Raw genomic sequence first — 26,171 nt, 5'->3', positions numbered from 1 at the left:
TTCTGAGCTGGGATGGTGCAGTGAGCTAAAAAACGGTGATGGATCAAGCCCTGATCTTTGGACTGGGTAAGAGTGGTCTGCTTAATTCAGGCACTCTGTTCATCACCACCCCCTTTTCTGAATCATTTTGTCCACCATAAGCGTGGAAGGGTATACTCAGATGTGAGTCCCTTGCTCATTGCACCATCAGGATTCAAGCAAGCCGGGCCGACGACGCCTGAAATGGCAGAAACTGGTCCCCGGAAGCTTGTTTCCTTCCCAGTACAAGAATTGGCTTGGTAGTTTGGTTTGCCCTGTTCCCATCATGCACTGGGACAGGAACAGACTAATTTGCATATAGCCAAGTTCTGAGCTGGGATGGTGCAGTGAGCTAAAAAACGGTGATGGATCAAGCCCTGATCTTTGGACTGGGTAAGAGTGATCTGCTTAATTCAGGCACTCTGTTCATCACCACCCCCTTTTCTGAATCATTTTGTCCACCATAAGCGTGGAAGGGTATACTCAGATGTGAGTCCCTTGCTCATTGCACCATCAGGATTCAAGCAAGCCGGGCCGACGACGCCTGAAAGGGCAGAAACCGGTCCCCGGAAGCTTGTTTCCTTCCCAGTACAAGAATTGGCTTGGTAGTTTGGTTTGCCCTGTTCCCATCATGCACTGGGACAGGAACAGACTAATTTGCATATAGCCAAGTTCTGAGCTGGGATGGTGCAGTGAGCTAAAAAACGGTGATGGATCTCATTTTGTCCACCATAAGCGTAGAAGGGTATACTCAGATGTGAGTCCCTTGCTCATTGCACCATCAGGATTCAAGCAAGCCGGGCCGACGACGCCTGAAATGGCAGAAACCGGTCCCCGGAAGCTTGTTTCCTTCCCAGTACAAGAATTGGCTTGGTAGTTTGGTTTGCCCTGTTCCCATCATGCACTGGGACAGGAACAGACTAATTTGCATATAGCCAAGTTCTGAGCTGGGATGGTGCAGTGAGCTAAAAAACGGTGATGGATCAAGCCCTGATCTTTGGACTGGGTAAGAGTGGTCTGCTTAATTCAGGCACTCTGTTCATCACCACCCCCTTTTCTGAAGCATCCTCACAGGGAGCAGTAAAAGTACCATAGCAGGGAAAAACTAATATTGTCATAGGGTCCAGTCATCACTAGACCCTCACCAAGGATGCAGGACAGAAGACAACAAGATTCACAGACTGTTATCAGATTCACATCCCAGTTACCTCAGGACACTAATGCCGACAGCACCGTACAATTCCTGCATCATTGAGATATTTCCACCTTACCTTTGATTTGATTTGGCAACATGTAAAATGCGAACAAATTCTCGAAGGCGTCAAGGCGCTCACTGTCATTGACCACCTCGGCTACTGAGTCCTTGTAGAATCTTAGGGCCAGATGTAGGTAATTCCGATTTACCTACTCTTAAATACCGAATCATACCGAATCGGTATTTAAGAGTAGGTAAATTGGAAGGAGGCAGATGTAGGTAATTTTAATTTTACAATTACCGATTCTGTAAGAGTCGGTATTTACCGATTCAGTAAATACCGAATTGGTATTTCCCATTGATTCCTATTGAAGCCCATAGGAATCAATGGGAAATACCGATTCGGTATTTACAGAATCGGTAAATACCGAATCCTGGCAGGGGGAACGGGGTGTCACTTTGACACCCTGTAGCACCCCGAATACAGGCTTCTGTGCCATGTGGCACACATACATGCCCTAAGGGCATGTCTGTGTGTCACATGGCATAGGTGTGCATGCACAGATGTGCATGTACACTGGAATTCGGTATTTTACCACCCAATAGGATTGGGTGGTAAAATAAGAAATCCTAAGGGCCTGTGGCACTGCAAACTGTGCCACCTACATATGGATTTACAGAATTGGTATATTTACAGATTCGGAAAAATCCGAAGTGGTAAATTTACCGAACCGGTAAATATACCGATTCTGTAAATTCCGACCCACCTACATTTCAAAAGCCAAATACCGGTCGGTAACTGCCGAAATTGGCCGTTACCGACCGGTATTTGGCTACCTACATCTGGCCCCTAGTCCCTTATGATCACAGAAAAAGATATCTACTCCTGCGAGAAGATTCAGGTCTTGCCCTTTGTAATGTGTTAGACTTGGTCCACCATTGTAGTGTGACAGGAAAAAGCATCACGTATTCTATGCCTTTAACCCACAGCTGTCTATTAACAGCATCAGATGTACTCTGTTGATTCTGAACTGGTAAATTGAAGTCCATGAAGGAAAGAGCTGTTTAGCTGTTCAGGGATAAGGTTCCTTTCTGCAGCTCCACCTAAAACAACACAGTCTCATTAGTTAGGGAAACAGAAAAAAGGCAGAAAACAGCCACTCAGTCTCTCCCTGCAAACACAGAGTTGAGAAGTGCACACACTTCACAGGCTAGCAAAAACACCTCCCCCGGAAGCAGTAGTAACTAGTTTGCAGCTTCCCCTAAGTGATTGTGATAAAGTCCAGTTGAGCTCAGCTCAAAATCCAGTTTTCAGTTTACTTTTATGACTCTGAGCAATTCATCATCCAATAAACTGTCTGAGTGTATGGAAGGCGCTCTCCCTCATTCTCTTTGCAGGCTTGTAGCATTCACCAAGGAACCTCTAGCACTGTACTTCAGCCAGAGTCTGTTTATCTCTGTCCAGCACATCCACACATCAGGGACACACAGAGCCAGGGAAGGGCAACATGTGTCAGCCACAGTCTGCTAGAGACATAGATGTGCCTTACGCATGCAGATGCCTCATCTCTTTGCCCAAAGTGGAGAGTAGCACTTTAGCTCCCCATCACTCTGATGACTTGCCAACTGCTTTGTTTCACTTCTGGCTCCATTAGTGTCTTGCCGATAGGTCTTCACTACTTGTTAAAGAGGTCACCTGACAGTGCCTCTTGCCACCCTCCATTCGAGGCCCGTCTGATGGATCTTTAGATCCAACCAAGGCTAAACATTAAAATTCAATCCAGTCGGCTTCACAAGGAAGGCAGAGAGTGGTTACGTTTAAAACCACACAAACCTATTAAAAGATTAGCAAAGTTCCAAATTCAAATCATCAAATTGGTTATAAATGAATAATCAATACATGAGTGCATTAATCAATGTAGAGTTCCAAAGCAATTCAAAAGTCATGAAGCAAAGACAAACTATTATAAATTTGTCATGAAAAGTGAAGTTTATCAAAATCAGTTCTCCTATAATGAGAGCACCATACTGTGCTTAATCAGGGGAAAGGCTCTGTAGTAAATCATTAAAGAGTGATTCTTAGCTAAGGTTCAAGCAAGGAAGCTGGCAGTGAATTTTTTGAGTTCTTGTCTACATTGAATCAGCTTAAATAGCACAATTTTAAGAAGTTGATTCACCTAAACATTGTTCCCATAAAATGAAACAATCAGGTTAAGGCACACACAGAAAATATAAACAAATTATTTTCTCAAGCTGCTACACAAGGGGAACATCACTTACAACGCAACTTTTACCGAGCAGTGCCTTTACGACGCAACTTTTACAACGCAAACCATTACAACGAAATGCGCTGGGGGGCGCTCTAGGATAGGGAATGTGTTTAATGTACTATCCAACACCTTCCCTACTATCCACGGGGACTGGAGTTGGAATAGTAAATTAAACAATTCACTATCCAGCGCCTAAAAGCATTATGCATTGTAATGGTATGCGTTGTAAAACTCGCGTTGTAAAAGCATGCATTGTAATGTCGTACATCCGCTACACAATGATGATTCTCTAAGTGTCCTTCAAACTTACAGTTATCTCTAACATAATGAGATACATTGGACCACGCTGTACTCTACAGGTGCATTGCACCAGCTTGTTAGTGCATTCTGCATGGATCATATCAAATAAACCAATGTCATGAGAACAGAAAACCATGGGGACATCCAAATAGTACATGTCAACTTATCCTAGAAACAAGAAAGACAAACTCTGTGAAGCAAGAGGGCAAGGTTAGCCATTTTAAAATACTGGCCTTCATTTGCCGTAGTCAATCTAAATGTGAATAATGCACAATCAGTTAGTTTGTGTGTTGCATGTTAATGTCATTGTTAAATTAAAACATTTAGGTTGATATTTATAAAAAAAAGTAACGCAGCACAGCATGTCACCTTAGTGCTCTGCATTACAGAGGATGAGCAAGAATGCGCTGTATGTATCCCAATACGGTACATTCCTATCCTTTTCCCAGTGCTGGCGCACAATGAGCTGCTTAGCACCAACGCAAACACCCTTGCATCATGGTGCAGAGCTGCCTCTGTTGCATGCTGGACTGTTTTTGTGCACCTTCCTGCATAACAACAATTCCCTGAGGCATTTTACTCTATGTGTGCTGCAGACTGCAGCAGAAATAGAAAGAGGAAGCAACGAGAAGAAATAAAGATATTTCTCCTTGTTACACCTCCTCTGGGTAGGCATATAATTTTGATGCATTCCCAGGTCTACCAGTAATGGTAAATCTGGGAATTCATCAAAATCCATGCAAGTTGCGTGATAGCACCCGCGCAACGCCCATGGAACATCTTCTCAGGACAGAGTAACACAATGCTGTGATTTGCGCTAAGTTGCGTTACTCCTGACTTATCAAGCCACTCTACTCCAAGCAAAGATTTGGCTTGTTGCCTATAATGCAATGGATGGGATTTTCTGAAGACATGCTGAGGTGGGTGAAACTGTAATGGTCTTTGAGGTCCAAGAAGAAAATGTCACATTGTAGAAGTTTCATTGGGAGTTATTATTTTATTAGGTCTGGTGTTAGACAAGACCTTTCGACTTTAGTGCAATTATACTGATAGCATATGTTTAGGTTCTTTCAATCAGACATCTTCATCTATTGTTCTATTGTGGTGTCATTTACATCTTAATTCCACCCAATCTTCCTACAGCATTGGGCATTGGATCAGCCCACTTCAGGCATTGGCTAATATTCCTGTGAGTAACAGTATTTTGTTTTTTCACAAGGAGCAAGGCTACACTAAAAGTAGTTCCCTTCTGTGCCAGGAACTATTGTGGCAATGTATAGTTATTTTAAAGACCAAAACAATAATTTACCTTTTTTCCATTTTTTTAAAATATTGGCAAGAGCCTGCCATCTCCCACAATAATGTTTTATAAAATAAAATAGCAAAACAAAGCAGGCATTAACAAAGCCAAACAGCTGGCAGCAAATACCAGACCAACTGGCCCTGCCAGTGTTTGTGTAGTAATTCTAGCAGACACTTGCATGTGTAAAAGATGGATTGAATTGGAGGCATTTACCTATGATGAATGACTAACGGAAGTCTTTAGAGGTCCCAATATTAGTATGTAATATGCGAAATACCGGTACTAATATCTGGTTTTCTTTATCATAATATTTGTAGTGACTGTAACATCTCAATCAGGACTGGCCAATTATTTAACGAATCACTAAGGTCCTTGCAGGCTTAAGTGCTTTGTGTTAATATCTTGACATCCTGTTGTTCTACATCACTTTCTTCAAACATGAATTTGCCAATGCAAGCATAGAAAAATTGCAGTGGGATTTGAAGCACTTCCTATCCTTAAATTCCATCATTTTCAAGAATCGTGACACTCTAAACCCCGAGAGGACTGTGGCTAAGGTTTACTACTATGTTGCTGCACTGCCTTGCATCAAAGGGATGGAGACAAAATGCACCATATCTAGCAAGACATCACCTGAGTAATTACTGACAAATAGCACTGCTTGATGCTGTAGTAAGATATTAGCAAAAAGCATTTTAGTCCACTTGCAAAGTTGGGTCCATGAAAAAATGATTCTCCTGAGGGAGCAGGCAGGTTTCAGACCGGGATGTGCCACACTTGACAATATTGCAATTATTCAAGCATAACCATGTGTGTAGAAGAAGGCAAAATGTACATGAAGCTTTCATTGATTTCTCCACTGCATTTAACCGGATCAACAGACCCAGCCACTCTTTGGAAGACATGAACACCTCTTGGCATACTTCAAGTTTTGTTGCACTTAATAGTCACACTGCACTCTTCGACTTGGTGTAAAGTCCTGCTGTGAGGTAAGAAGGGTCTCTCTACAAAAGTGGATACAAATGATGGGCTAAAACAGGGGTGCTTGCGAGCCCCAATGCTGTTTTCACTGTATGTCTATCAGGCCGGACTGGGAACCACAAGTGCTCGGCCGCCGCCCCCCCCCCCCCCCACTCAGGGGGGTTGGAGGTGCCGCCGAGCTCTTTGCCGGGGCCGGTTCTCAGCCGATTTTGGTACAGGGCCGATTTTGCAGCTATGCTGCAAAAAAGGCCCTGTACAAAATCGGCCCCCAGGGGGCCAAAACCGGCCCCCACTTGTGCGGCGCATCGGGGGATTGCCCGGTGCCCGCTATGGCCAGTCCGGCCCTGATGTCTATGATTTACCAGCAGCCCTCACATCAAGTCAAGGGGACTCCCCACAAAAGTTAGTGGTAAAAAAATAAGCTGCTTACTATACGCGGATGACATAGGTTTACTAGACCTGTACCCCAAAGGTCTGCAAAGAGGCTAGATCAACTCCAATTCTATGTGGCTGAGCATTAAAAAAAATGAACCCCTTCCCCGCTCATGACAGAACCACGCCGTCATGAGCCACTGGCGGCGTGTGCTCATGACGGCGTGGTTCCGTCATGCTGCGGCTGCTCCGCCCACGCCGTCATGAGCACAGCTCGCCCCTGGCTCATGACGGCGTGGTTCCGTCACGAGCATGGCGGCGCAGCGCTTTCACACCCTCCCCCCGGCGCTGCGGCGGAATTACCGCCGCAGCCAAGGGGTTAATCAATCCAAAAGCAAAATTCTGACATTCAAAGAAAAACAACACTTAAGGAAAGCACATTTTTGCAGACATTTGGGAAAAGAAGAAATGGAAGTAGTCAGAAATTATGCTTACCTGGGGAAGCTGCCCAGTACTAACCTATCGGAGAAGGACCATGCTCTAGACCTAAGCCCCAACGCGTGGAGTCAAGCAAATGGTCTGAGAAGGTTTTACACTACCCACGGGAGGAGACACTTTGCCACACTTCTCCTTTTGTTTCGTTTAAAAATCTTGCCAGGTCTATTGCATGCAACGGAGATTGTGGGAACCAATTGCTGGTCACCCATGAACTCTATAGAGGGTAAAATCCTCCATAAACTATGTGGCTTGAACTGCTTAGCGTCTGTAAGTGCCTTCCGCCTGGAAATGGGTCCGCCCAGCACATGCGTGTGGGGCTGATGACTGTTATCTGCTGGGTATACTATTTACTTTACTCAAGAAAAGTCTTCTTAAGGAGGCTACTCTGGAGAGAAATATTAGTTGAGCAATGATCTGACTGCCTCTTTAGGAAAAACTTTATTACCGCCCTAGACCTATTTAAAGTAAAGTAAGACACACTGGGAGCTATGTGTGCACTGAAGTTAAACATTCTCCTTAAGAGCTAAAGTCCAGAGTTAAGCGTGGAAATAGAAATGGCCTCGTGCTCCGACCAGGTCAGATGTGAATGGGTCCGATCCTCATCCGCTATAAAACGAATGCAGCCCTATTTGAGTTGGAACATAGAGCAAACATTTGCCCCTTTTTTTTTTTACTTACCAGGCTTCAAATGCTGCCTCCAAGGAGTGTCACTGGAGCCTGGGAAAATATTAATAGAAATTAAAGAGTATTTCCTCTATGTTCACAGGAAAACCAGGGGCCTTATTTATGAAGGCCTTGCGCCACTGGTGCGTCACTTTTAACATGGGAAAAAGTGACGCACCAGTGGCGCAAGGCCTTCATAAATAAGGCCCCAGGACTTCGATCACGTAATTTCTGTCTTTTCAGCGTTATACTTCCAACGCATAAAGTTTTTAAAACCATTATTTAAATGTTACAAGATTTCCTCTGTGAATAAAGCATTTAGTTTGTTATACAAAGCACCAAATGAAATTGTGTGCTATAAATTGTTTTTAATTCTTTAGCAGTTTTTTTAATTTGTATTGAATTTGTATGGTATGCAGTTTTTATAATATAAAGGGAAGAAGTTTACAATGATCAATTCAACTAAACGAAATGATATGTTCCGATTCTAGATATTGTATGAACCTTGTATTTTTAGGTGGCTTCCCAAATCTGTTCCGAAGAGTTACGTATTCTGTGAACTTGTAATTTAGATCCGGGACCAAAAGCAATAAAAAAAAAAAAGATTTTTGATTTAGTAAGATATGGCACACATTCCTCCTCCAGCAGAGGCGCGCTTTTGGTTGCCATGCGCTAATGCACCGTGTTTGTTCTATAAAGCATAGCTTTTGTAGTGGGAAGGGACCCATGCCAACAAGTATGGTTACTGTGATATTAAAAGTGTTGAAGCTCTACAGAGAAATACTGGTTCTGTCACATGAGAAGTGTGGAACCCTCATGAGAAATGTGAGCAATGTACTGTCAATGGTGCGGCAGGCTTCTTAATAACGCTGCAAAGGTGACAATACAAGTATACAAACCATACTGAGAAGAGAGGCATTCTCCCATTAAGGAAGTACAGTAGCAAGGAAGAGTTGGTTGTGTGCCATGAAAAGTACAGTTGTCTTGTGATGAATACAGGTACTTTCACTTCAAAACAGTGGCGGCTGGTGACATTTCAAGGTGATGGCGTGGAGGTCCGGGTTGAGTGCCCGGTGGTGGGAGGGGGGTGGGGCGGGGGCTCGGGAGGGTTCTCCCCCTTGAAATGTTTTGAAGGAAGGAGTGGGTTGGTGGTGCGTTTTCAATCGCATATTTGGGAGGGCAAGAAGGTTGAGAGAACAATTGTTGTAGTGTGGTTGTGACATCAATGGGGACATTTTGTGTGATGGTGAAGTTTGGGGGTTTTGGGGGTGGTGGCCATCTGGGTCTCGCCAGTTTCACTGATCACTTGGGTGGACACACTTCATGTTCGTGCAACCAGGCTTTGATGTGGGACATGGATGCATGGCATCTGGGTCGGGCTGGTGAACACACAATAGGTGAGCTCCAGCACTGCAGCACATGAGCGGTGGGATGGAAGCGGCTCTGACCCCGAGATGGCTAGTGGGCCGGCCCACATGATTGGGTGCAAATTTGAACTTGTTGGGACAGAGTGGACACGGTGGCGGTGTAACTATGGTTATGCAGGGCGGGGGTTGATATTGTTGGGCAGTTTCACTTTGACGCATTCCGGCAACGGAGCGTTGGGTGGGAGGACCGGATACACGCACAACATCGTGGTCACCTGGTCAGATTGATGTACAGAGAGGATGAATGGCTAAAGGTCATCCCACATGGTTGATGACAATGGCGTACAGGTTGGGGCAAATTTGAACTTGTGGGGGGGTGGAGACACACAGTGATGATGTGGCTGTGACTATGCAGTAGTATACTACATGCATTTGTCTTTTGTGGTCAGTGTTTGCAGTGGTGTCGGGGAGCAAGTGCACAACAGTGAGCACCAGCCGGCCCAGTTGGCCGGCGGCGGCAGCGGAGCGCAAGTCAATCAGGCCTGCATTTGACGGCGCTGCAGCTCCTGTGATCTTGTGGAGAGTTTTATGCCCATTGTATGGCGGTTTTGCTGCATTCCGTCGACCAAATCATTGATGTGGGCGGGACAGATGCACGTACAGACAGCATCGGGGTCAGACTGGTAAACACAAAGTAGATGGGCTCCACCTGAGCATGTCGAACACTAAAATGGAATTGTACTTGCCTGTTGTCGCACCCCAGCCTGTCTGCAGTCTTATGCAGTGCTGTGCTGTGACTGCGGCCGGTGCCGGTGTCCGTCCTGAGCAATGCACAGCCAGCAACACATGGAGTGCAGCGCACCTGCTGCGTGCCGATCAGTCCTGGTGCCAGAGTCAGAGCTGTGCGGCGGTCGGCGGGCTCTTCCGCAGCCCACTCCCTCAGCTCCAATTGTCCAATCAGGAGGTCTGGGACTAGCGCGAAGGCAAGGGAGTGCTCCAGCTGTTGCCACCCACTGCTCTATCTTGAGGGGGGCTGGCCCTGCCCCTTGCCATTCATTTCAGTGGCGCGCTGCTGAAGTCGCCTGGGCTGCAGCAAAGGCGTCCCATTTGAAACCAGGCATTTTTCGCTTTCTCTGGCCACTCCCTTCAGGATGACATCACTCTTCTCGCATGTGCTTCGAGGGTGAGCAATAGTCCTTGCCCCGGCCAGCACATGCGCAGGATGTCTCTGACTGGTGACCTCATCCCTTCCGAGAAATAAAGAAAACAGAATCTGATTTTTGTTTGACACGGGGCAGTGAGCCCTTCATTTGAGGCTGCTGCATTGCGTGTGGTGTCTCTCTTGTCTCCTCCCCGATCCTCGTCCTGAGGCTAGTGGGGCAGCACCCCTTTTGCCCCTATGCACCAGCCACCACTCCTTAAAAAACACATAAGGCAGTGATACTGAGAAATGCGAACCCACTGCAGTTCAGCAGAGGGAAAACTTTCTGGCAAATGCCCCTTTGAAATGGCTGATATCCTGTTGGCAAATACAGGTATGGTGCCAGTAAGGCCATTAGAGTCTTAAAAAATATAGTAGGTTATAACCGCCTGTTCGTAATCACTCCCTGTTTCTGTAGATATAGATACTAGGGCACAGAAAGAAAAGGTGATTTTGCCATGGATCACGCAGCGTGATAAAATGCGGAAGTAATGCTAACAACTGAACAACAAAACCACACCCTTATCCTCTTCGGGCATGTAATCTTGCAAAACTATACATGCAAATACTTCTTCATACTCACAGATATGAAGGTTCTTTTATATATATAACATGGAGACGTTTAAAGCATTGAGTGGTTGTTATTTCCATACATTCTGATCAGAACAGTTGGGGTGCATGTGAGTCTGAGATTTCCCAAGAAACAACTGATGATCCCACTAAAAGCGATGGTACAGGGGAGAGGGGATAGAGAGGGCGGTTCGCAAATGGGCAGCTGTATTGGGGGGATATTACTTTCTGTGGGAGGGAGTTGCAGTACCAGTTGTTAGCCATGTGTAGTGCTGGACTTAGTACTTTATTATCAGCAGTAACTTACACTTGGGGTTTGTGTATACCGAAAAGTAGTAAACTTACTCAAAAGTGTAAACTAAAGTGAAAAAAAGAAAACAATATAAAATAAGAATAAGAACAAACAGAACTTTCAAGTTATCTTTTCCATCCCCTACCGCACCCCTTGTTCCTCTCATAACAATTTTCCCTCAGAATAAACTTATCTGGGACAGTGGAATGCACAAAGCTCTGGTTGTTCATTTCGTTTATAGTATAAGTACTGTAAGCTGGGTAAAACTGAGTAGAACAGCATTGAAAGCATAAACATCAGCTACAGTACATGCCAGCATTGCCTTGATTTTTAAGCCAGAGCATGCATTAGGCAGTATAGGTGTATTAGCTATGGCAATTTTTACCCATCCTGTTACACTTAAGGTCATATATTTGATTTTGATTTCTATGCACTTACATTAATTCAGTATTAGTTTTCGTGCTCTGGTTACAGTCTTGTCTCTGCACACTTGTGCACACAGGTATTTCTGAAGCCCACAAAATATCTAGAGGAAAACAATGTTGCTCTTCAAAAGAGATTGCCTGCTTCTCATCCATAGTGCATGGGCTTACCTATTTCATGATGTGGTCTTCAACGCTGTTCTGTTTCATGCACTTTTTAGGTCAAAGCCTACCAGTCAGTGCAGCTGTCTGGTTTGGCTATCGGCATCTTGGGGACATTGGGAAATCTTCCCTGGGAATACATTTGCCCATTGCTAACCATTGGCGTTGTGGTTTGTAACTCTCATTTGCTTGCTTTCTATTTGCTGGCTCTATTTATTGTGGGCTGACCAGATTAAGTTTGTCTCTTCCCTTGCCCAAACCATATTTACTGTATTCTTCCACCAGTGTTCTATTTTTGTAAACAGGCCTTTAAATCTTGTTCTTATCTTTTCACATTTGCTGTGCATTCAAAGAGATAGGTCAAATATAAGGCTCTGTCTTCCAAGCAAGCTTGGTGTTTACTCTTCTTTCTCACGCCTCAAAGTGAGAGGGTTTCTGGGAGAATCAGACTGCTTGAAGTAGGCTGTAAACTATTATTATTGTTTTAGTGCACAACAAAATTTAAATGTCTGTAAATGAACTATGCAGATATTTCAAAATATATCAGTATTAGAAATCCATAAATAAAGCAAATTTTTGATAATTCTGAAGTGTGGTGGAAAGTTTTTTTTTAAGATGATGATCAAAACAAATTGATACATTTCGAGATAACCTATCCACACATTATCGTTTGTGAGCTGTACGTTTATCAGTAAAATTGTACGTCTGTACAAATGCAATGGTCATTTCAATTGAAGATGTGTTGTCTGTAATGTCAGTACATTGCCACACCATGCATACTTCACTTTACCACACTCCACTCTACTCTGCACCACCCCACACCACTACATTCTACTCTGCACCACTCCACAAAGTGCCACTCCACACTGTGTGACTGCACTGTACTCTGCACCACTCCAATCTACACCACTTCAATCTATGCCTCTGTACTTTACACAATTCTACTCAATGCCAATGCACTGTACCCCACACTATTCTATTATGCTCCACTGCACTCTTCACCACTGTGCTCTACACCACTCCACTCTGCACCACTCCACTTTATGCCACTCTACTCTACCACACACAGCTGAACTTTTCAACAGTGTACTGTATGCCACTGCACTCTACGCCAATACACTCTACTCTGTACCACTCTGCTCTACACCAGTTCAATCTATGCAAATCCACCCTATGCCATTGTTATGTATTCTGCACTCGACACCCCTCTACTCTATGCCAGTGTACTCTAACATGCACCACTCCACTCTACTCTGAAACAATCTACTCCACTCTGCATCCCTCCACTCTACTCAGCACCACTGCACTCCACTCTTGATCACTGCACTCTACTTCAACGCACTCCACACCCCTTTACTAAAAAAAGCAGTCCACACCACTTGACTCTATGCCAATCTACTCTGCACCACTGCACTCTATGCCACTATACTCTACTCTCCAACACTTTACGCCCCTTCACTATATGCCCACTGTATGCCATTGTACTCTACGTCACTGCACTGTATGCCACTCTATCATACTCTGCGCCACTATACTTTACTACTTTACAGCATTGCTCTTTTTTCCACTCTATTTTGCACCACACTGTGTCACTGCACCCCATACCAATACACTCTATGCCACTCAACAAAACCCCACTGCACTCTACGACAGTATATTCTGCAATGCTTCACTCTGTGCCACTGACATTTACTCCACTCTACTCTATGCCAATGGACTCTACACTACTGCATGCTACTCTGCACCACTCTATTCTCTGCCACTCTACACTGATGTACTCTATGCCATTACACTTTGCATCACTTCACTCTACTCTGAACCACTCTACTTTCCTCAGCACCATTTCACTCAACACCACTCTACACTGCATCAATGTTCTCACTGCCACAGAACTCTATGCCACTCTGCTCTTTACCACTGCCCTCTATGTCACTGCACTCTAACTTACACCACACTACTTTATGCCATGCTACAGCACTCTGTACGCCATTGCACTCCTAGCCATCTACTTTGCATCACTTCACTCTATGCCACTGCACTCTATGCCAATCCATTCTAAGCCACTCTAATCTACTCTGCACCCGTGCACTCCATGCCACTGCACTCTATGCCACTGCACTATACGGCACTGCACTCTATACCACTGCACTCTAGGTCACTGCACTCCATGTCACTCTATTCCACTGTGCGCCATTCCACTCTAAGGTACTCCACTTTATCAGTAGCGGTCTGTGGTGGGAGTGCTGCCGGGGGGTGACGTGGGGTGGGGGTAGTAAACTACGGAATATTGCTAAATACAGGAAAGTAAACATATAAATTAAAAAAACGAATTTCGTTGAGTGCACTGCATCGAATTTGGCGATGCAGTGCGCGCATCGAAATTAATTTTACACTACACTCTACACCACTCTGCACTACCCCAGCACTCTACGGCACTGCTCTCTATGCTGCACCAGTCTATGCCACTCCACTCCATGCCACTCCTCTCTACTCTGCACCACTGCACTCCACTCTGCATCACTGCACTCTACACCACTTTACTCAAAACCAATGCATTCTACGCCACTGTACTCTATACCAATCTACTCTGCACCCCTCTACTCTATGCCACTATGCTCTACACTCCAACACTTTACAGCACTTCACTAAATGGCCACTCTACGTTATTGTACTCTATGTCACTGCACTCTATGCCACGCTATTGTACTCTGCACCACTGTACTTTAAGCCACTGCTCACTATGCCACTCTACTCTGCACCACTCTACATCACTGTACCCCATGTCAATACACTCTACAATACTCTTCTTCACACTGCGCCACTCTACTCTATGCTGCTGTTCTCTGAAACTATCTAGTCTACACCACTGCACTCTGTGACACTCTTCTCCACTCTGCGCCACTCCACTCTATGCCACTGCACTCTACATCACTAAACTCTATACCACTCTACTCTATATTCTGCTCTGTTCACCACTACTCTATGTCAGTGCACTCTACCCTGCAACACTCTACTCTGCCCTGCACCAATCCACTCTATGCCACTGTACTCTACACCACTCTAATCTATGCCAATGCTCTCTGCACCACTACTCTATTCCACTGCACTCTACCCTGCAACACTGTACTCTGCCCTGCACCACTCCACTCAATCCCACTTCACTGTACTCTGAAACAATCTGCTCTACACCACTTCACTCTGTGTCACTGCACTCTACTCCACTCTGCGCCACTCCAGCATTCTACACCACTGCTCTACACCACTGCACTCTGTGTCACTGCACTCTACTCCACTCTGGGCCACTCCAGCATTCTACACCACTGCTCTGTACCCTGTGCCACTCTGTGCCACCGTAGTCTACTCTGCACTCTACTCTAACCCACTGCACTCTACGCCAGTGTGCACAACACCACGTTAGTAAAAAAAGAATGCACTCTACATCACTGCCAGCACCCTATGCCAGCTCCTCTAAACCTCTGCACTTTACGCCACTATGCTCTACTTTGCTACACTATACACCCCTTTTCACCATTGAGCTCGTCATCACAACACTCTACGCCACTCTACTCTGCACCACTCTCCTATATACCACTGTACTCTATGCTACTACACTCTACGACACTCTACTTTGCAAGACTGCACTCTCCACCACTGCACACTATGTCACTGCACACTATGCCACTCTACACCATTGTGCTCAGCATCTCTGCACCCTATGCCACTCTATTCTACTCGACACCACTGTACTCCACACCACTGCTCTCTGCACGACTTTACTTTACGCCATTGTACTCTACAACATTGCGCTTTATACCACTACAGTCTGCATCATTCCACACCACTCTATTCTGTTCTGCACCACTGCACTCCTTGCCACTGCACTCTGCACCACTCTACTCTATACCACTCTACTATACTCCACTTTACTATACACCTCTGCAGTTTACCCTGCATCGCTCCACTCTACCATGCAACACTACACTGTACGCCACTTCACTCTACTCTGAAACAATCTACTATACACCACTGTACTCTACACCACTGCACTGTATGCCACTGACATCTACTCTGCACCACTCTACTCTATGCCACACCACTGCACTCTACTCCAAAGCACTCCGCATCACGCTACTCAAAACCAATGCACTCTACACTACTGTACTCTATGGTAATATACTCTGCGCCACTATAATTTAAGCCACTTCACTCTGGGCCACTCTATTCCACTCTACGACACCACACTCTACGATATTCCACTGTATGATGCTTTATTCTACTCAAAGTCACTCCCTTCTGTGCCACTCTACAACACTACTCCACTCTACAATGCTCTACGCAACTTCCTCTATGCCACTCCTTTCCACTTTATCCACTCTATTCTATGACACACCACCCTATTCAATGTTAAAAGTGTTTATGTTTAAAGTGATTTTCATGCTTTAGGTGGGACTAAATACAAAATTTGGTGTTGGGGTAAAAGTGAAAGAAAATGGCCCATTTGCTCACTTTGAGACTTAAAAAGTGTTTATTCACTATGGGAAGTGATATAAACAACATTTGGAGGCATTTATGTTCTAGCGAAATGCCTCCACGACTCCACTCTCCTCCACTCCATTCTATGACACTCCACTCTGTGACAATCTGCTTGCTCTGCATCACTCTACTCAACACCTATGCCACCTCACTCTACAACACTCTACTCCACTCTGACAATCTACTCAACTCTACGACACTCTACTCCCTTTCACTCTATGACACTCTACTTCTTCCATGACACTTCACAAGACTCTACATCACTCCACGCCACTCCATGACACTCCCGTTCATTCCACTCCTCTTCACTTCTCTCCACTCTATGCCACTCAACTCTGCTCTACACCATTCTACACCACTCCATATCACTCACTCTACTTCACTTTACTCCACTCCATGCCACTCTCCTTTACCCTACTAACTTTTACCCATGCTGCACTGCAGCCACTCTGATGTACAACGTAACTAATACATATTGGCAAAGCCAATAGCTCTTGCATAGCTTTACCAGCGTGTGTTAGAAAAGAGCGATTGCTAGAGCGCAGGTTTCAAGCTGCCATCTTGTTGGGCCTGCATGATTAAAAATCCCCATCTCCCCCCATACCTCCTGATACTCCTGCCATAAATGAATGTAGGGTTCCGTCAGATTGTAAAATTGCTTCTCTCACCAGTCGGTACTACTAACTACATAATAGGCCTCATGTATTACCTGTCCACAAGACGTAGGCCAGTGCACATATGGAAGATTAGATGCACTAAGTAAGGTTATTGACTGCCTCCATGGTAAGATATATTATTAGCACATAAATGTGCAGGGTCGTTCACTAGTCTCATTCTCTGGTCCCAAGGACAATTTAGTTGTCTGCTGTGAGAGCTGCAGTGTAGAGCCTGCACCGGTAGTGACAGACTGCATTACGATGAAAGGATAGGCACACCCACTCACCACACCAATTAATGCTCTAATATCAACTATGAATTGCGACATTTCCGCGTCCCTGATGCTCGTGAGGGCTGGACTGCTATGGACCGCTGCCCCAGAGATCTTGCCCTGCCTTTTTGCCGCTTGGAGCCCCCTGACGAAGTAATTCTGGGGATATTGTACTCCCGACCCCTTTGAGATCACAGAGGCAGAGAGGTCAGTTCGCGGCACTCTTTTAGATCTATTGCTGTAACTCATTGCCCCGCCGCCCCCCCCCTCCACATCGGGATTGTGCCGATGCTCCACTAACGAGATTGCTGATCTCTGGAGCCTTGGCTTCGTCGCTTTTACCCGCTGAGCCCCTGCCCCGAATTCCCTTCTCGGCGGAAGTTTGAGGGTGCCATGGGGCATTTCTCATCAGGGGAGTTGCCGCTTCTGCCGCGTTTTGAATATGAAAGTATTTGTTGAGAATTAAACAGCCCTGCCTAATCGAGACGGAGTGACGATGCCCCCCCCCCTCCTTGCCACTGTTTTGCACCACGGACTCGATCCTGGAGATATCACTGGTTCTCAGGAACCGATAGAGGTGCTGTTTTTTATTTTTTATTTTTACTTTAATTTTATAGTGTCTTTGAAGGGTATCGAGGCCCTTCTATTCTGTTTGCTTGAGGTTTCCTCATGGTGCTGTGGATACTTGGGGCTATTTTAGACGTGTAATTCACATGGTGATGGTGCCCATGTTGTCTCCTGCTCTTGATGGTTGCCTACGGGGCCTCCATTTTGCCTCCCATTTGTTTATGTTGCCTTAGTGTTTTGCTTTCTCCTGCCTGCCTGATAAACTGACATAGAGAGAGGACTCTTTCCACTACCAGCCATCCTTGAAGTTAGCCTGGCTTTCCATGACTTTCTCCCCGGCCCGGCTGAGAAACTGACATAGAGATAAGACACACTCTTTCCTTCGCACTAAATTGGCAGCCATCTTTGAAGGGAGCCCGACTCTATCAGACACTGCTTAATTGAACTGCCCCTCTAGAAACCCTCTGCTATTTGTTGTATATTACGTCCATTTCTCTTCGTATTTTATTTTATTGTATTTTATTTTGCACAGTCTGTTTTCCATATCAGTGTGAATTGCCTGTTATTCTGCATGTTACTTTCTTACATCTGTCTTACTTTTCCCAGTTCTAGTGGTATTTTATTTTGCACAGTCTGCTTTCCTTTATCAGTGTGAATTGCCTGTTATTATGCATGTTACTTTCTTACATCTGTCTTACTTTTCCCAGTTCTTGTGGTATTTTATTTTGCACAGTCTGCTTTCCTTTATCAGTGTGAATTGCCTTTTATTCCACGTTACTTTTTTACATCTGTCTTACTTCTCTCAGTTCTGGTTAACATGTTACTTTGCAAATCCAGGTCTTAATTAATTTAATTTTGTTTTAATTACCTCTTGGTCCCCATGTCATTTCTTACACTGATATTATACCTATATCCCTTTTTTAACTATTATATTATTGTGCTCAACGGGTTCAACTACCTGCTTGAATTGCTCCCTGTCTAATTTCTCTTTGGCACTATATCTTTCATTTCTGTCTATATTATTATTCTCACACCCCCGCTTCTCCTAGCCCCTCCCCCTACACCTTATTGCTGCCCTTTTTAATGATTATTATGTACACTCCACTTTCTTATGCTACTCAGCTTTCTCATACTCTTCAGCATCCTGTGCTGCTATTTATTTATTTGACCTTACTTATCTGCTCCTACCTCCTCTCCCCTTACTCTTAATCATGCCTCCTCTCTCGCTTCCCCACGCTACCTCAGCCTCACCCATTACTAAAACCAGCCCGAACACCTGGTCTATCCTCTACCCCTCTCATCTATCCAAACACGGTAAAAAAAAACTCAAACATAAACTCCTCTGTCTCCACCCAGAAACCTTATTTGAGGACCACCACAATACCCTTAACGCCTCCATCATCACCAACTACATCTTCTACACTAAACTAACTTCCAAGTGGAAAAGCCTCTTTCTCCGCCACCTCCCCATCACAAATTCACGCAATATCCCATACGGTCTGAAACTCTCCACTACTCCCTCCCCTTCCTTTCCGGGAGAGGTCGATATCTCAATTTTTAAATCTGGAAACATTCTTATCCAAGCTTCCGAAAACCACCTATGCATCTTTGAACACCACTTCAGCTCTCTATCACAATCCCTCTCTCAATCCGACATGACCCCCCTGGCCCCCCTCTTAACCCCCACTCAACCTACCGCTCCCTCCCCTCCCATCTTTCCTTCTACCCCCTTTTCTCTTACCCTTGATACGCCCTCCCGCTCTCTTACACCCAACGTCTTCTCCCTTTCCCAACAACTCCTGACATCCCCCGTCCCACTCAATGTCTCTATTAATGATCCCCCTACTCTCCTTCCACCTTTATCCCATCCCTCCTGCTCCCTCTCCATATCCCCAAAGCTAGCAGATTACCCTCAATCAACTTGTAGCTCCCTTAACATTACAACCTGCTCTGACGCCCCGGTCCCTCTATCCCCGATTCTCTCCCAGTCCCTGAATGTCGCCCAGTCCCCCTCTCTCTCTCAACCTTCGAATGTCTCCCAGCCCACCAATGTATTTTTCCCCCTCTCACCCCTCACAACTTCTGTCCCACCCGACTCCCTTGTTGCTTCCCCAATATCGCCTTTACCCACAGATTCCTCCATGCATACTCAGGCCCCCTCACTTAACAATAAGTCCCAAATGGTAACCATTCGCTCACCTCCTGTCGATCGCACTTCAATGACTCCACCCACAACCTCCCCCTATCCAACTCTTCAGCCACTCCTCCAGTGTCACATATTGACCCCTTGTCACCTACCTTTTCTAATAATGCTCTCCTCCCGACCCGCTTCCCCCCCCTCTGACACACCTCTTGGCTCCTTGAACTTGCACACATCCAATGATTCTCACATGCGTACTGAGACTCGCTCCCTAACGCCTAATCTCCTTCGCTCAACCTCTCTCAAGCCACCTGACGATCACCTCTTAGTCAATCCCCCTAAATCCGCAACCCTACCCAACCCCTCAACTACTACTCCTGCTTCTCCTGACTCACCGACTTACCCTTTATCATCCCCCATTGCTATTATCTCTCCCTCCTCAAACCTCCTACCTGCCACTCACTCACACTCTCCCTCATCCCTTGATGAGCCCCTTTACCTAGCCCACCGCTCAAATGTCCCCCTCACATCCCCACCTACTCCACCTCTTCTTCTACCTCACTCATCTATTGGTCCTCTTAATCTGAATATACCCCCTACCTATCTCTATAATTTCCCCCCTCACCCTCCCCCAGGCTTTCCCCCCTTTCCGCCCCATGCTATCCCCCACCTTGATAACCCATACTCTTCCAATCTCTTTAATTTAACCGATGCACTCTACGCCTCAGTTCCCTCCCAATCACTCCATAAAGTCAAACTTCTTCTTTCATCACTTGTATTAGAACTCTCTTCACTCAGAAGTGATATCTCTCTCCTCCTCAAAATCCATCCGTCCAATCTAGATCACACTTTTATGTTATCGGAATGCACTGTCACAAGGTGATAATAAAGGCAAGCCGAACACTAACGGACCTCCCACTGTAGTGTCCTCCACCGGCACCCCTCTCCTCCCCTGTAAACCCACAGCACGAGCTAAACATAATGACCACTCTCTTAGCACCACAACTAGCAACCTTAATTCATCCTCTCAGTCGCACCGAGACACTAGCTTCTTAACCTCAGGAACCAACTCTTCTAATAACCCCCCTAATCCCCCCTCTCCATCCTCGCTCACCATCTCCTTTCCTTCTACAATACCTGTTCTCTTAAACAAGACCAGACTCCCCCTGCACCCAACTTCTCCTAGACCTCCCCAAATACTTAGACCTATTCCCCACTGTCCCACTACCCCACCTCCTGTCTCTCCTCCCCTCCGATGCATGTTGATAAATTGTAGATCTGCCTCCTGCCACACTACTGAGATTGCTGAAACCATCCTCAGTAAAAATATTGACATCGCATTCCTTACTGAAACCTGGCTAACAACCCACTCTACCCCTATCCTCGACCTGCTTGTCCCTCCAGGCTTCTCTATTATCAGAAAAGATAGAAAGGAACAATTAGGTGGAGGACTTGCCCTGATCTTCAATGACAAATTCGACATATCGCCTGTCCTGCTCCAAGACCCTTCGTCCTTTGAATACCTTTGCGCTGACCTCTCTTTTCCCGGCTTGCCCTCCACTCGACTTCACACCATCTACCACCCCCCGGGAAACTGCCTACCGTTCTCCGAAGAGATGACTGACCTTATTGTTCAAGCTTTGATTTCCCACTCCAAGAATCTCTTCCTGGGTGACTAAAACATCCACTGGAACAAAAATGATGATCCTGCGGTAACCCTTTTCAATCAAACCCTAGACATCACTGACCTGACACAACACTGCCTGGCCCCTACTCATATCAAAGGCGCCACCCTTGATGCTATCCTCACTAACAAAAATATGGCCACTCTCTCTAATATACTTCCTGTAGATTGGTCTGTTCACCACCTCATCCTCTTCACCTTGAAATGCCCCTCTAACCTACCCTCCCTTATCAGTACTCCTCCCACTAAATCCACTCTTAGCCTTCACCTCATCCCACCTGGTGAACTAGAATCCACAATTAAAGCTCGCTTACTCCCCCCCCTCTCTTAACACCAAAGATCTCACTGATCATTACAATAATTCCTTTCTTGACGCCCTCGACCTTATTGCCCCCATTAAACTCAAAAAACAAAAAAACATCCCTTCCAAGTCCTGGTTCAATGCCGACCTCAATAACGAAAGACGAACCCTCAGACAATCAGAACGTACCTGGAGGAGCCATCCCTCCGCTGAAAACCTGGCTCTACTTAGAGCAAACAGAGCACAATACAAAAAGCATATCTTCAATGAGAAAGCCACCTTTCTCCGGTCTCAACTTGACCAGGCTAGAAACCGCCCCAGAGAATTGTTTACATTGTTAAAAAACAAACTTCCTCTGGCCCTCCAAACCTTGCAGCCTCTGTGGAAAGATGCGAAGAAATTGCCAGTTTCTTCTCTAATAAAGTTAACACCATTGAACTATCCTTCTCTTCCCCTCCTCTCTCTCTTTATCCTCCCTCCACCCAATTCACCATCCCTACTATTCCCAACTCTCTTTTTAAATTTTTTTTATTGAAGTTGTATTCAGATTTATGCAGAACAAATCAAAGGTAGAAAAACCACAGCAAAGTATAATAACATTCATTTTCAATTTAGTGCAGTAACAAAGCAATTTACTCAAAGTAACACCCCCAAATTTGATAAAATTTTCTAATACACCCGACTCTTTGAGCGTATAGCAGTTCGCTTTTCCTAACCCTTTTCATTTTTTCCAACCATTCCTGTAATGTCGGAACCTGTATTGAAAGCCAATTCTGCAATAATAAAGATCTAGCAACAGCCATTATAATAAAAATCAGTTTTGCCAAGTTGCTTGGAAATCCCAGATAACATGAGATGGGGCCGTACCTCTATTTCGATCAATGAACTCCACTATCTCCACCTTTAATGCCGATATCCACTTCATATCCTGTAAATACATTTTATTAAACATCCATCTTTTCGAAACCTTAATTATCTCTGCATAATCAAAATTGATCACCACCATGGCATGGTCTGGGAAGCCATTATGGTAAAATTTCTGAGAGCTAAATTTAAGCTGTCTGGAGGCTAGGAAAAAATCTATGCGAGATGAGGATTTAAACCTGCCTGACCAGCAGGTATATTCCATTTTCTGAGGGTTTCTGACACGCCATGGGTCACACAAACCAAATAATGATATATAATTTAGGATAGTCTTAAGAGATCTGGGCTTAGACTGTCTTTTAAGAGATGAGGTGGAGTCTAAATTAGGGTTCATAAGTATATTGAAGTCGCCACCTATAATGATGTCTCCACCTACCAATAACAGAGATTGAAACAGAGCATCATAAATCTGAGGGTCATCCTCTATAGGAGCATAGAAGCAAACAAAAGTAATTAAGGAACGATGATTTTTAAATTTGCATGAGGCCCAACACCAACGACCTAAGGAATCGTTTTCGGTCTGGACTATCTCAATCTCTAAATTTTTATTCAGGAATAGAGCGACACCTCGTTGTGAACCCATGTAGCGCACGAGAGGCCCCGGAAGGAGACCCACGTTTTAAACATCTTAAAATCCTGTTTTTTAGAAACAGCAATATGGGTCTCCTGAACCATAACCGTTGTAGGATTTTCGGTTCTAATCCATGACTCTACTGCACGCATTTTTCTAGCGTTATTCAGACCATTCACATTAAAGGATATCAGTTTCAGCCCCATATTAAACGACATGGTGCATAATTAATTGCAGAAAGAAATACAGAAATTTTAATCCCAAACAGACTTAGTTTACGCATACATGTGCCAAAGTATGTACCAAAGTATGTACCAGAATACGAAAAAAGTAAATTCTTACCACCTTCAGACCTATTGAACACAACCTCAATTTTTCCATATTTTCCCCCCACCCCACCCTTCACCCATGGCCCTCCTCCTACTACTCTCCCCCACGCTTGCCACTGGGTCTTGCCCCCTACCATAGAGGTGTCTTGGAATAACACCCCGGGGTGTTATTCTACTATTCCCAACTCACCATCTTCCTCCGCCCCCCTCTTCCTTCCCGACAACCGCCGTCCATCCTATTCTCCCTCCCTAGCACTGCTAGCTCTCTTTTTCCCTCCGCACTCCAACACCTCGACCCTGCACACCCCCTCCTTTCCAGCACCCAACCTGCATCTTCACCGACGAATTCCCTTCCCAAAAACAAGGCTTCATGGAGCGTTTTTAAACCAATTTCTGAAACCAATATCATCAACATCATCTCCAAACTCAAACCGTCTTCACATTCCAACAACCCCCTCCCTGCCCATTTAGTTCAAGAACTCAAGCATATCATTGCCCCTATTTGTCCCGATATCATCAACTCCTCACTCTCTTCCGGTTGCGTTCCTGCCTCCCTTCAGCTAGGCCAAATAGCCCCCATTCTTAAAAACCTCACTGCCGACCCTAATGATCTGAACAAACTGCGCCCTATCTCCAACTTTCCTTTCCTCTCTAAAGCCCTTGAAAAATGTGTCCTTTCCCAGCTAGATAATCATATCTCCTCTTTCAATCTACTCGACATTTACCAATCTGGATTGAGAAAGGGATTCAGCACAGAAACAGCGATGCTCAATAATACTGATGACATTCATCGCTCTCTTGACAAAGGCGAATCCTCACTACTTATCCTCCTTAATCTCTCGGCTGCCTTTGATACGGTACATCATCCCACCTTGCTGAATACCCTTAAAGATCGCTTTGGTTTTGAAGGCAATGTACTCAAATGGTTCACATCCTTCCTCCGGAACAGATCACAGCAAATTAAGCTCAGTCATTGTCTATCTAAACCCAAACCTATCACTCTCGGGGTCCCCCAAGTGTCTTTCCTCTCTCCAACCCTTTTCAACCTCTTCATGGAACCCCTCACTATCATTCTCAAACAAGCCAAAATCAGTTACCACCTCTATGCCGATGACACACAACTTTACTACAAGATTAAATCCCACAATGACATCCTTCACCTCAATGACACTCTGTTGAAAGACCAAGCCTGGTTCCACCTTAATCATCTTAAACTGAATCCTAAAAAAAACGAAATCATTCTTTAAACCCCTAAACAAAATCCCCTCCCCATTCAACTCTGGATTAAAGACATCAATGCTCTTAATTGCTCCCTCTCCACCTCCAATTCTATCAAATCCCTTGGTATCAGTATTGATCAAAACCTTTCCCTCATCCCCCACATCAAAAATACAGCGAAAAGTGCTCTCTTCACCCTGCACCTCCTCAAAAAAATTAAACCTTTCATTCCTGCTGATGATTTCAAAATCGTTGTTCAATCTCTTGTCCTATCCAAGATTGAGTACAGTAACGCTACTCTGGCCGGCACACCCAAAGCCCACCTGGCACCGATTAAAGTGGTCCTCTACATAGCAGCTAGACCGATCACTGACCGTAGAAAATTTGACCATATCTTCCCTGTCCTCAAAAATCTTAACTGGCTCCCAATTGAAGGCCGCTCCACATACAAGATAGCCTCCATTACACACCAAGCACTTCACCAAGACACCCTCTCCTACCTTTCAAGCAAACTACATAAAGCAGGGTGTACTAACTCCCTTGTCCTTATCCCTCCAAAACTCAAATGTAAAAAGACCCAATCTCGTGCATTCTCCGGCAATGCCCCTACGATCTGGAACTCTCTTCCCAAAGACCTTCTCTGCAACCAGTCCTACGCTCTCTTCAAAAAGAGACTCAAATTACTTCTCCTCAACAAACACTGGGGATCCTAATTTTTAATTTTTATCTATCCTGAATCCTGCTCAGCACCCTTCTATCACTAATCGCTCTTACCCTACCCCTTTCCCCTCCTTCACTATGCCCAACCCTCCCAATCCCTCCTCTACTCCCCTCTCGTGACCCCTTCACTTACCTAACTCCTTTTCCTCTTTCTCTCATTTTTCTTTCTATTGTTTCTTGTAATTTTCCTATAAACTAAAAAACTGTATACTGTATTTAATATATTCCTGTTTATGTTCCTATTTTATCTTCTTTTAACCCCTTCGACGCTCATGACGAGCTGGGCTCGTCATGGCGTAGCCTCCTCGCACGCTCATGACGAGCCCAGCTCGTCACGTAAAGTGCGATTTTAAAAAACCCAGCGTACGGGCGGAATTCCGCCCGCACGCATGCGGTTAACTATGTAAAGCTCTATGATACTCTCGGGTCCAGCAGCGCTATATAAAACCTTTTAAATAAATAAATAAATAAAATAAATAAATAAAATAAATAAATAAATAAATTGTTGGCATTTGCAGAGCTCCTATGATGGGCATCTGGTCTGACATGCACTGGTGCCCTAGTGTAGGGACACCTATAGAGTTTTTGCATTTGCAATGCACTTGAGCTCCGACTTACATTTTGGGCCTGATTCACAGAACT

The 26,171-nt window shown here is 45.0% G+C and overlaps 1 non-coding gene across 1 annotated transcript; it reads right to left on the bottom strand.

Moving 5' to 3' along the window:
* Positions 1–1,484: 1,484 nt before the first annotated feature.
* LOC144765471 (small nucleolar RNA snR36) lies at positions 1,485–1,661 on the bottom strand. The gene has a single exon (XR_013597451.1). It is a non-coding gene; the product is annotated as a small nucleolar RNA snR36 (small nucleolar RNA).
* Positions 1,662–26,171: the final 24,510 nt, after the last annotated feature.

This window comes from Lissotriton helveticus, chromosome 6, assembly GCF_964261635.1.
Source record: "Lissotriton helveticus chromosome 6, aLisHel1.1, whole genome shotgun sequence".
In the NCBI taxonomy this organism is placed as follows: Eukaryota; Metazoa; Chordata; class Amphibia; order Caudata; family Salamandridae; genus Lissotriton; species Lissotriton helveticus.
Note: the sequence above shows the minus strand (reverse complement) of the source record. Positions and strands in the feature narration are given on the sequence as shown.